The 13,096-nt window shown below is 39.6% G+C and overlaps 1 long non-coding RNA gene across 1 annotated transcript; it reads left to right on the forward strand.

Moving 5' to 3' along the window:
• Positions 1–11,982: 11,982 nt before the first annotated feature.
• LOC107045975 lies at positions 11,983–12,874 on the forward strand. Its single transcript, XR_001461501.1, has 3 exons — positions 11,983–12,179; positions 12,299–12,758; positions 12,837–12,874. It is a non-coding gene; the product is annotated as an uncharacterized LOC107045975 (long non-coding RNA).
• The last annotated feature ends 222 nt before the right edge of the window (positions 12,875–13,096 follow it).

Genomic DNA, 13,096 nt, shown 5'->3' on the forward strand with positions numbered 1-13,096 from the left:
AACAAGGGTCACGCTAAGGGTCATAAGGGTTATAAGGGTCAAAGTAATGATCACAATAAAAAAAGTAGTGTTGCCTAACGCTAACAAATTTTCAGGGTTCATAAGCGTCACGAGGGTCACAACTGTCATGAGGTTGCTAAGGGTCGTAAGAGTTATAGGGTTGCTAAGGGTCATAAGGGTTATGGGGATATAAGGGTCATAAATCTCATGGGGATGTAAGGTTGATAAGGGTTATGGGGATATTAAGGGTCCCTCGGGATATCAAGGGTCAAAAAAAAGGGTCACAAGGGTCACAAGTATCATGGGGTTGCTAACGGTCGTAAGGGTCATGGGATTGCTAAGGGTCATGAGGGTTATCGAGTTGCTAAGGGTCATAAGGGTTATGGGGATATGAGGGTAATAAATGTCATGGGGATGTAAGGGTCATAAGTAAGGCCGGACAGTTCCTTTACGGAAACGGTAGATCAGGCGAAGTTGGCGTCAAATAGTAATTTGAAGTGAGCGATAAATAAGGAGGGAAAAAAAGTTCAAAAACATTCTTACATCTTACATTAAAACATCCCTAAAGTTGAAAAAGAACTCGCGGTTTTCCCCCAAAACCCTAAAGAAAGCCTAGACTCATCTCTAAAGTTAAAAAATAACTCCCGGTTTTGCCCCAAGACCCTAAAATTTGAGTGCGCTTCAGCGCGCGATCAAAAAAAAGTTTACTAGTTTATATATTGAATTCTTCAGCGGCGGTATCAGCTACGAAGGGGTCGTGACTTTGACGCTTCACGTTTGAAGTGATGAAAATTCACAATACTTATATTTACTAAGTTGATGAGTCGCGATTATTAATTCCCTGCCGAAATTTATCCATCCTGTACCTAGGCAAAACGCAGATTGGAAAAACTCAGGCGGTTATTCCAATGTTCACCGGAAGGCCCAGATTGATATTGATCCTTATCAATACGCATACCTACGAAAAGTCCATGTCCAACTCATGTACGTTGGAGGCACTTTGAGGTGCATGTCAAATCCAGGCTAGGTGACCCTAGTTAAACGTTAGGTACACGTTGAATGCACGTTAGAGACAGTTCAAGGCACACGTTAAGTACACGCTAAAGTGTGAACGTTAGGTACTCAAATCGTCTATATACCCTCATCGCACATGTTACGTGCACGTTAATAAAACTTCAAGGTATACGTTAAGTGCACGTTACAAACACTTCAAGGTACATGTCAAATCCACGCTAATGTGTGATTGCTAGGTACTCAAATCGTCCATATCTCTCTAACGCACACGTTACGAGCACGTTAGTGAAACTTTAAGGTACATGTTAAGTACACGTTAAAGACAGTTCAAGGTACACCTCAAATCCACGCTGAAGTGTGAACTTTAAGTACCCAAATCACCCATATGTCTCTAACGCGCACGTTACGTGCACGTTAGTGAAACTTTGAGGTACACGTTAAGTGCACGTTAAAGACACTTCAAGGTATACGTCAAATCCACGCTAAAGTGTGAACTTCAACTACCCAAATCGTCCTATGCCTCTAACGCACACGGTACATGCACGTTAGTGAGACTGCAAGGCACACGTTATGTGCACGCTAACGTGTGAACTTTACATACGCACATCGTTCATATGCCTGTAACGCACACGTTACGTGCACGTTAGTGAAACTTTGAGGTACACGTTAAGTACATGTTAGAGACACTCCAAGATACACCTCAACTTCACGCTAAGGTTTGAACGTTAGGTACCCAAATCGTCCATATGCCTCTAACGCACACGTTACGTGCACGTTAGTGAAACTTTGAGGTACACGTTAAGTACATGTTAGAGACACTCCAAGATACACCTCAACTTCACGCTAAGGTTTGAACGTTAGGTACCCAAATCGTCCATATGCCTCTAACGCACACGTTACGTGCACGTTAGTGAAACTTTGAGGTACACGTTAAGTACATGTTAGAGACACTCCAAGATACACCTCAACTTCACGCTAAGGTTTGAACGTTAGGTACCCAAATCGTCCATATGCCTCTAACGCACACGTTACGTGCACGTTAGTGAAACTTTGAGGTACACGTTAAGTACATGTTAGAGACACTCCAAGATACACCTCAACTTCACGCTAAGGTTTGAACGTTAGGTACCCAAATCGTCCATATGCCTCTAACGCACACGTTACGTGCACGTTAGTGAAACTTTGAGGTACACGTTAAGTACATGTTAGAGACACTCCAAGATACACCTCAACTTCACGCTAAGGTTTGAACGTTAGGTACCCAAATCGTCCATATGCCTCTAACGCACACGTTACGTGCACGTTAGTGAAACTTTAAAGTACACGATAAGTGCACGTTACAGACACTTCCAGGTACGCCCCAAATCCACGCTAATGTGTGATTGTTAGGTACTCAAATCGTCCATATGACTCTAACGCACACGTTAGGTGCACGTTAGTGAAACTTTAAAGTACACGATAAGTGCACGTTACAGACACTTCCAGGTACGCCCCAAATCCACGCTAATGTGTGATTGTTAGGTACTCAAATCGTCCATATGACTCTAACGCACACGTTAGGTGCACGTTAGTGAAACTTTAAGGTACACGTTAAGTGCACGTTAAAGACACTTCACGGTACACCTCAAATCGACGCTAAAGTGTGAACTTTAAGTACCCAAATTGTCCATATGCCTCTAACGCACACGTTACGTGCAGGTTAGTGAAACTTTAAAGTACACGATAAATGCACGTTACAGACACTTCCAGGTACGCCCCAAATCCACGCTAATGTGTGATTGTTAAGTACTCAAATCGTCCATATGGCTCTAACGCACACGTTAGGTGCACGTTAGTGAAACTTTAAGGTACACGTGAAGTGCACGTTAAAGCCACTCCAAGGTGCACGTCAAATCCACGCTAAAGTGTGAACGTTAAGTACCCAAATAGTCCATATGCCTCTAACGCACACGTTACGTGCACGTTAATGAGACTTCAAGGCACACGTTATGTGCACGCTAACGTGTGAACCTTAGATACACACATCATCCATATGCCTCTAACGCATACGTTGCGTGCACGTTAGTAAAACTTTAAGGTACATGTTAAGTGCACGCTATAGATACTCCAAGGTACTCCTCAACTCTACGCTAAAGTGTGAACTTTAATTACCCAAATCTTCCATGTGCCTCTAACATGCACGTAACGTGTGCGTGTGAAACTTTGAGGTACACGTTAAGTGCATGTTAAAGACACTTCAAGGTACACGTCAAATCCACGCTAAAGTGTGAACTTCAACTACCCAAATCGTCCATATGCCTCTAACGCACACGTTACGTGCACGTTAGTGAAACTTTAAGGTACGCGTTAAGTGCACGTTAAAGTCACGTCGAAATTAAGGTCTTTGAAAACAAAAGGCACGTTAAGAACACGGAAAAATCACCTTAGAATTAAAGTCTAATGACACGCAAAAAGCAAATGGAAAATTCAATCAATTTTATTAAATAGCGTCTTTTCTATGGAATTTTTTAGGGAATAAGTACCTTTAACGTGGATTTAACATGCCCTGAACGCATCTTTATCACATATATTTTTTCATCACGCTGTAACGAAAAGTGAACTTTTCGGCACGCTCCGCGTGCTTAAAAGTCCAATTTCCGCCACATTGTGATGAAAAATATTGTTCGTAACTCGTGAAAAAATGTTTTTTATCTCGTGGGATTATATCACTTGCCTTCGGCTCGTGATATAAACCTCCCACTCGCCAAAAAACACTTTTTTGCACTCGTTACGAAATATACTATTTCCACGTGTCTTTTACGTGTACGTAAGGGACACGTTAAAGGTACGTTATTTCCACGTTATGTACAAATAGCCATACCGTAAAATGATTGTAGATGTGCTACACAAATTGAAAAGACGTTGAAGGCTATCATACCCTAGGTGGTATGATAGCTGCATTAAAAAATCAGAAAAATAAATGATAAAAAATATGGAAAAAATAACTGACACAAAAACACAATTCTTGGGAAAAAGCCGAAGCATAAAAAACCCAGATATATTTACTTTGATACAAGATTTAAACGATTAACTGCGAATGACGGTATCACACACACACACACATGCATCCACACACCAATGTTTGTCTAGAAACGCATAGGCGAACTGTCGACTGAATATGTAGACACACACGCGCACTGATAAATAACGATAGGATAAATCCCACACTAAATGTTTAGGTGGAATAATTTATGATTGCGCAATTTGATAATCACGACTTCGATATCGTGGCTTCGGTGCCACGTGTGACACGAAATCGTTGGATTTCGTGTCTTAGATTCAGATTTTTGATTGATAGCTTTTAGGTTTTTTCGTCACTATAGTTTGTGAACGAAAACGATTGATTGATCGATGGTTCCTTTCGGATGATTATTTTTGTCGATTATGACAACGATAAAGTCAGGATGACTTGTCAAATGATTGACTTGCAGTTGCAAACGAAACACACACTTGTAGCGTCGGTTAGACTCTGACATCATCGAGCGTCCCCGCATGCTCGGACCCGCCAGACTGGCGCATGGTGGCGCCGCCACCCATTGTCGCCAACATACCAAGCGCGGTTATATTCAAATACATGTGTTACGATGGAACACAAATTGTGACTCAAGTGCTCTATTTATTATTCAGTACTTCCCCCAATATTCCCAACAGTCTTAAAATCAGGTTAATTTTTCAGGTCAATATGAGATTCTGCGTAAATTAAAATCGTTCATGAGTCTGCTCAAAGGAATAAAATTCCTTTCAGATCGTGAATTTCAAAATCTCAACTTTAACACCGGAAATGCATCTTATTTTAGTACCTCTAGATTGGTTCACGTTCCGTAAAGTGTAAGATAAATTACCAATGTAAGATCCATGCAGCGATTAAGATCGAAAATGTAAGACCATTTTAGGGTCTAATCAGAAACTTTCCTAATTGATTGTAAAATTAATTAATTGATTCATTTCTCGGTATATAAATTTGCTTAATCATTAAATTAAGCATATTCAAATACTATGTTCCAATTAGCAACTTTTTTCAAGCAAGATTTCAGTTTTCGAAATCCGAAATCTTGCCACATTCCTATACTTTTTTGGATTTTTCATTGTTAAAAATATTTTTTCGGGAATTCCTTCAATGAATATGGTGGAAGATATTTTATTCAATTTCACACTTGAGTCTCGTTGATCTAACCTCTAATGATCATACGTGATGATGCCGCGAGACGAGACGAGATTATCAAAATTCTCGTCTCGTCTCGAATGATAAGACAAGGATTGGAGTCTCGTCTCGAGATAATAAGTCCCCGTCTCGTCTTGAATGTCTCGACTTCGTCCCGAATATTTCGTCTTCGTCAGAACATTTCTCGTTGAGTATCAAATCAAGTAGTTGATATTCTACGTCTGCTCAAGTCAGCCCCTGAGTTTAAAGTGATGCTTCAACCGTCCCCTCCCATCGCAAACCCACAGAACATACTGCTTCCTACCTCTGTCGGCATCTGTGCATACTACGAGGATCACTGATTACACAACCTCCAAAACGGATGCTGAACGTTTGTCGATTTCTCGGTGAAATGGTTACGCATAGTGATTATCAATAAACAAAAAGGTTAAAAGTCAGTAATATATTCAGTAAAGAAACGTTCCATCGGGGAGAGAATTAATCCCGGCAAGCATGTGAAGCATGATAAAAATAAAGAAAAACACACGAGATCCCCAGGAACAGAAGGTAATGTGAATAGACACTCCAAAGAGAGCAAGTTGATTAAATCGGAGTAACTAATGATATAGTTTATTGTTCCTAAAAATTCAGTCTTATGATCAATTCAAATTTTATCTCACCGACTCAATGCCGTCGAATCTTATCTTGATCATAGACTGAGTCATCACGTCGCGTTTCGTCTCGTATCGATGATTAATGGAGCTGTCTCGTCTCGTCTCGTCTCGAGGTCACAAAACGACCAAAAATCATTGTCTCAACTTGATTCTCGACACCTTCCTCTAGTCTCGTCACGTTGGTCTCGTGTCTCGCGGTAACACTAATCATATGACAAGACTGGCACATATGTTTCATATAACCTCGTAAGTTTAGTAAAGTCAGTAAATTCAGCGTTAGGAACACGTGGATTCAAACCATTCATTATGGCCGTCATACGAATCAAGAAGCTTTTAATTTAATGGTTTGCAATTATATATCCGGAAACTTACGTTTTCTTAATATCGCATAAAAAAACTTAAGAGTATAACGAACACAGTCATATGTGCTTATGTGTACGCGAAAACGCTTTAAGAAAACGCTTCATTTTTTCAAAAATCGTTTTCTCAAAAAAGGGTTCGTAAAATAAGGTTAATATTATGTCAAAAAGATCCTCTTGGTCTATTCTATAAACTGTAGAGAAGATTTCTTCCAGAAAAATTGCCCGAATTACTTGGATATCCTCAATGGTTTATTGGGTTACTAGTTCAATAAACCATTAATTTACCTGTGTATTTCATATAACAAATTCCAATGGATAAATGTTAAAAGTCCTAATATCCCACGTACGAAATTCCAATGCTCGGGAAACGGGCCAAGACTGGCACGAGACTGGACTCGCCAGACTTTGGCCGCCAAGTTCACCCCGGAACATGGCCAAGATCGGTCGCCAATGTTCTAAACTGGCGAGAGGCATCCATAGCCAGATCTTGGCTTGCGGATCTCAACCAGTATTGGCCCAGAGGTTAACCTCCCTTGGTCTCCAAAGTCTAGTAGCCAAGCGTCATCCAATGATTGGCCAAAGTTTGCAGCCAACTTCTCACCCATGCCTTTTCATTTATTCATTTATTTAGCTATTTATCAATTCATTTTTTTATATAATTTGAAACTTGAGATGGAGGGAAGCACGTATGAAAAAAAAATCAACAAGAAATCCTACGGGCTTTTCTATAAAATTCTGTAGAGTTTCTAGCAGAGCTCTATGAGAAATACCTTGGAGTTCTGTGAAAATTCTATAAAAAAACTATACTTTTTTGCGCCGATGGCTGATGATAATCATCCAACTTTGTTGTTCGATTCCTAATAAATATTTTGTAGGAAAAAAACAATTTCGATTTTTCTATCCAAGTTATTTTCTAAAAATTTTTTCTATAAAAATTTTTGGGTAGAACCTATCTTGGTCAACTGAGCTGTCTGACTTGTGAGGCAAGCAAGATGGCGTGCAAGTGAAGCACAATGGCTCAGTGTTGCCCAGTGTTCTGGTATCTGGGATGGACATTCATTTCGTGAAAACCTGGATTCAGACGGAATTTACCATTTTAATATGCCTGTAAATACATATTCACGTGTGCGAAAATGGAGACATTTCGAGAGAGTAAAGAAGAAAGCATCTGTGCAAGTTGAAGACTCACGTGAGAACATCTTGGAGAATGGACATTCAGATAGAGACAAAAGTACTGCAAGTGAGGTTAGTTTCTCAAAGGATAATGAAGTGAATACGAGTGAGGAAACAATTGTGCCACCAATGCTCAGTGCTATTGATACTTCAAATGATCATGGTGATTTTCGTGATGATGCTGATATTTCTGGTGATGTTGGGGGTGATGTTGAGGATGCTATTGGTAATCCGAATAATGAACTGAATGAAGACCTTGAAGGCCGGAATGTCAACTATTGATAGATCAGAACCAATTGGAATGGAGCAAAAGATTCATAGTTGGGCCGTGAAACACCGTAAGGATATGATAGCTCAAGCCATTACCGATTTATTGCTGATATTGAGGACTGAAGGATATCAATCATTCCCCAAGACTGCGAAAACATTCTTAGGACCTACTCACTGCAGAAAGCTACGAAATATGCCAGGAATTAAGAAGTCCATTGGTGAATTCATATATTTGGGAATATCCACAGGGCTCAAAAATGTCATTTCTTCAGATATTTATCGAGAAGAAAAAATCTCTTTGTTGATCCATATAGATGGTATGCAAGTTTACCGTAACTCTAAGAAAGAGATTTGGCCTATTGCTGTGAAAGTTTATCATCCAAATTATGTAACGAAACCTTTTGTGGCTGCAATTTACTGTGGAGATGCGAAGCCATCTTCAGTGGAAGAATTTATGCCTGATTTCGTTGAAGAGTCGAATGAGTTGGAAGAAAACGGTGTGTGGATTGATGGGAACTAGTATGCTGTTGAGGTACTAGCTATCGTAGCTGATTCTTCTGCTAGAGCATTTCTCAAAGGTTGTAAAGCTCCTGGAGCTTTTTGTGCCTGTGAGAGATGTGTCACCCGAGGTGTTACAGTGGGCCGTGGAAGTCATGGAACGGGCATATATCCAGAAACCAACGCAGGAGTACGCACCGAACAGTCCTATGAACTACGACTCCAGCCAGAACATCATCATGAAGGGTGTGTCTCTCCACTGCTTTCCATGAATAATTTTGATCTTATCAAGCAGGTACCTCTTGACGTCATGCACTTACTTTATTCGAACAATATGAAATGGCTTTTGGAGAGGTGGACGAAGAGAAGTTCAGCCCAGAGAATCAAGTTAGCTGATCTGCGTCGGCTTGATGTGATAATGAAGAAATTAAAAGAAGATATTCCATGTGAGTTTCAACGGAACATATTTGATGTGTTTAATATTGCAAGGTGGAAAGCTTCTCAATTTGAATTTTTCCTTAATTATTGCGGCATCATCGTGTTCCAAAAAATTCTACCGAAGCCTCTCTATCGCCATTCCTCATTACTAGTATTTGCCTCTTGCATCTTAAACAGCAAAGAATTAATCGTTGACTATAGTGGTTATGCTGGACTCTTGCTAAAGCATGCTTTTGAGACGCTCCCTCTTGTTTATAACGATGAAGGGGCTCAAGTCTTGAGTTGGCATAACATTCTCCACGTTGCTGACGATGCTGTACACTTTAAAATTCCTCTGAATGAACTCTCAGCTTTCTGGGGGGAAAGTTATATTGGTTTATTCAAAAGATTTGTCGATTCAGCTAAAAAAGCCCTCACGCAAATTACGAATCGACTGAGAGAACTTGAGTGTGGAGAAAGGATGAAAATTGAGAAGAGGCATATCTTGAGTGACTGGTGCATTTGCAAATCCCGAGAATGATGAAGATTCACGATGAGGAGTATGTGACATCGAGCACCATGAAAATCCATGGCCTCACACTGACAACAAAACATCCAAATAATATTGTTCTTATGGATAACGGGAAAGTTTTTATAATATCGAAAATTCTCGTTAAACCTGGAAAACCACAAGTTTTTGACAATCTCAATGGTATCTACATAGTAGGAGAAGAGAGCAGTAGAGACGAGGCTTTCGGTTACCCCGATTCTTCAATTAATGTAGGAATAATCCTCGTCAAGGAATTTTCGGGTAGAATGCAATGCCAGAGGGCCATCAAGATCAAACACAAATGTGCTTTATTAAATGTTGCAGAACGTCAATATGCAATCACTCTTCTCCACGATTAAAAAACCGTAGTGAAGTTATCGCGCTATGAACTCGAGGTTTTGTTTTGTGCAGGTGAGTGATTGAGTCAGAGTCGTTGGTGGTCTCCTTCGAAAGTCATTAGTAATAATCACGTTTCAATGGAAATTTGATGCTGAATAGACGAGTGAGAGAAAGCAAATAAGGACGTTGACGATAAGAGTCATGTTTATTTTATTGTGCATTCCCATTACATTTTTCTTCTGCTGAATTCTTACAAAAATGTACGAGAGAGATTTTAATTGTTTCTTGAATGAATATTACGTGAATCTGTGTTTTTCTTGTCAAATAATCGGTCCTGTTGTCATGTAACTCGGACTGACTTGATCGATGCATCGACTTAGTTACAAAGCTGGACACAGTGCCGTCGCCGCTGACGCAACGTGAACGCAAGAGTGTGAGACGCGGATCGCTGGGTTTTATGTTAACGGACTTCTCTCCATTGTTGCTGTTATAGACAGCAAAAAATTAGTAAAAAAAAATTTCTCACCATTAAACGATTTTTGTTTATTCATGTCGGGAGTGAATGTATGATATTTCCGGAGTATCTTCTGGAAATAATTGTTTTCCCGATCGAGTGGAGGAGCTTGTTTCGCATTTAACCTCTCATCATTCCTCGTGTCATTGGCTGATCAATCCGATTCTTTTAATTGACTTCTTCAAACTAGTTAAAATTACTAATCAAAACAGGGAAGATGAGCACCATCTCGATCATCTGTGATGCTACCGTGGCGTAATACAACGTAAACGTAAGACCGACGTGCAGTGAGTATGTTTATCATTCCTGATATTAACCAGTCATTGCATTGAAAAAGTGGAAGTGTTTTTTGAATTTCCAGTCGAAAGTGGAAGTGTTTTCTGATTTTTTTGCATAAAATATCTCAAATTGAATAATTTCGGAATTTGCCCTCCACACACTGCCCGGGAAGGCCGACGTGGAGAGGCCGGCGTCGTGAGAGAGACAGACATCTGTAGCGTCAGAAGTACACCAGCATGAAATGGCCGCAGTATGATTTTGTGGATTCGCATATGATCGAAAAAAGTGTCGATTGCTCTTAAATCAATGATAATTCGTAGGAATTACGGGTAAACGTGAATAACAATGAAGCAGTGAAGGACTGTGTACGGATAATTATTGCGTCAATCCGCACATCGTTGATATCATCAGACACCGCGTCCTAACCTAAAATGTCTCAATCAACCGAACCTCCGTCTCGAGATCCAGAAAATCCCGGAGAACCCCTGGCAGTCATAAAATTTCTTGGAAAAAACTCGCGAGGACAGGCGATAATTGATTTAGTGAGGAAATAAGAAGAACACCTGTAAATTCCCCCCTGAGGAAGAGTACCATCTATTGGATGGATATCTACGGAAATGTCAATCACCGAAGAAATCTTGGAAGAGTTATCCCTTTATATTCATCACAGGAGCAAGTAAATCAATCTATTAATCCAAATGAATCTGTTGAAATTCTCATCGACCATAAAATAAATCAATGATGATAAAATTGATCATTCTCGTTTTACAGAAAATGTGAAGCAGGGGCGTAGGAGATTGAAGAGAGCACAAGTTACTCGCAATTGCGAAACAACCGATGGTGAGAGTGCACCTGTGGTGAGGCAGCCCCAGACTCTCACGAAGACACAAGGACAAGATGTGCTCAACACAAATATCCCCATGCATCGTGAAAAACGAACTCCAAACACATCAAAAGGTATGGGATATGCACTCTAACAAAAATATTATTTATGAGTGCCTTATTTTTCTAATTATGGAATTTAATTGTTCGATAAAAGCCATCATTTTACCAATTTAAGACTAATTTGTATTTTTAACTATTTAAATTATTTCTGAGCCCATGTGGACATAGCTTGTGTATTTGTCTTCAAATACCGACTCAAACGAAAATCGCAGTAAAGAGTCATATGGAAAGCTATTGTTGAAAGAATAATTCGTCAATTGATCAGTTGATAAATTCAGTGTTTTAATAAAAAATATATTTTCGTGATTCAGTTTAAAAAATTACAAATAAAGTAAAAAGTTTAGAAAATTCAGATTTATTCTGGTATTCTAACTGGAAAATTCGGTAGGTACACGATCCACGGTGAACCGATGACTTAGGCGAGTGGTTGTGAGTAACAGTGACTCTGAGAGCGAAAGCTCCGACCTTTCCCCTCAAAAGGCGCAAGCGGATAAAATCTCGAGGGACCTAGACAATTCTTCTGGAAGGACTAAGATCATGAGTGGGTCAAAATCTTCCAAAACAGGTAATAGGTGCTGCACCGAGTATTTTTTCCAGCATTCTATATATTCTCTATTCTAAACTCGGGTTGATTAGATTATTCAATCATTTTGTACTGCACGAAGAAAAACTTTAGTTTACTTGAAAATGTTTGAATAATTCTAATATAAAAGGATAGCGAGCAAGCAGGAGAATTTCTATTTTAAATGATTTCCACGATCGAATCCAAAGCTTTTACGAACAGCAAAAAATCTCATGAGTCTGTCGAATGATCTCGAGAGTGATGACCTCGAAACAGATGATCTCTTTCCTATGAATCCTTCACCAATCCGATCATCACCCAAAAAATCTAATAATCCGGAAAAACACTCGGAAAATCCACTAGATTTGACACCATCCCCACCAACTATTAATCAACGTACAGGTAAAGTTTGTTTGTATATTTAATTATCTTTAGTTGTAGAGCTGATGCTGATGATCAATTAATTTACGCTGATGGTACTATCTACAAATTAATTTTTTTGTTCGTTTCAATTTCTATAGATAAAAGGAAACGAACTTCATCTTTTGATGGATGGCGATTCCCTGGAGGGAATGATGATTGGATGGATGGCATTATTAGTCCACCCAAGAACCCAAAGTCTTCACGGTCTGAGCCACCTATTTTCAAAAAGAAAAAAACATTGACATCTCCAGGAAGCCATCCTGCGTAGGCGTACATTTGAATAACCATCCAATGGTCGATGCCGCCTTTCAGAAGTACTTTGATGAAAAATTGGAGAAGAAATTGGAAAGCCTGAGGCAGAGGTTGGCCTACGACTTTCGAAAATCAATCAATGAATTGAAAAGTACCATCGTTGGTACAAATCTACCTCCAGCAGCTGGACCAAGCTTGATTGAAGTACAAAGACGTTTATCTGTGCCATTACCACTCGAGACTCTAGAGTAATTTATAAACTATGAGGCGGTGTTGGAAATAGACGAGAATGAAATGCAATCTCTGGTAATTCATCAGATATTGTTCATTTCATTAATTCCCGTTGGCGTCAACTTATCTATATCTCTATTTTTCTCCTTTCAGCATCTTTTTTTCAAGGTTTTGATAAGTAACCAGAAAAATGAAAAAACGTGTTTCCACGGACATGTCTGCTATGGTGAAGAAGGTGGTGGAGCTGGACTACTCTGCCTATGGGAGGGAAGCTAAAGGGCAAAAGAAAAAAGATTTCAGCGCAACTAGAGTGTGTAAAGTTCTGATAGATGTCATCGGTGAGTTGTTTAAGAACGTCAATCAGGAGCGAGGAGACCATCAAGATCAGCATAAACAAGACCAACTCTTATGAA

Source organism: Diachasma alloeum, unplaced genomic scaffold (assembly GCF_001412515.2).
Source record: "Diachasma alloeum isolate Michigan unplaced genomic scaffold, Dall2.0 Dall_scaffold_01149, whole genome shotgun sequence".
NCBI classification, from domain to species: domain Eukaryota; kingdom Metazoa; phylum Arthropoda; class Insecta; order Hymenoptera; family Braconidae; genus Diachasma; species Diachasma alloeum.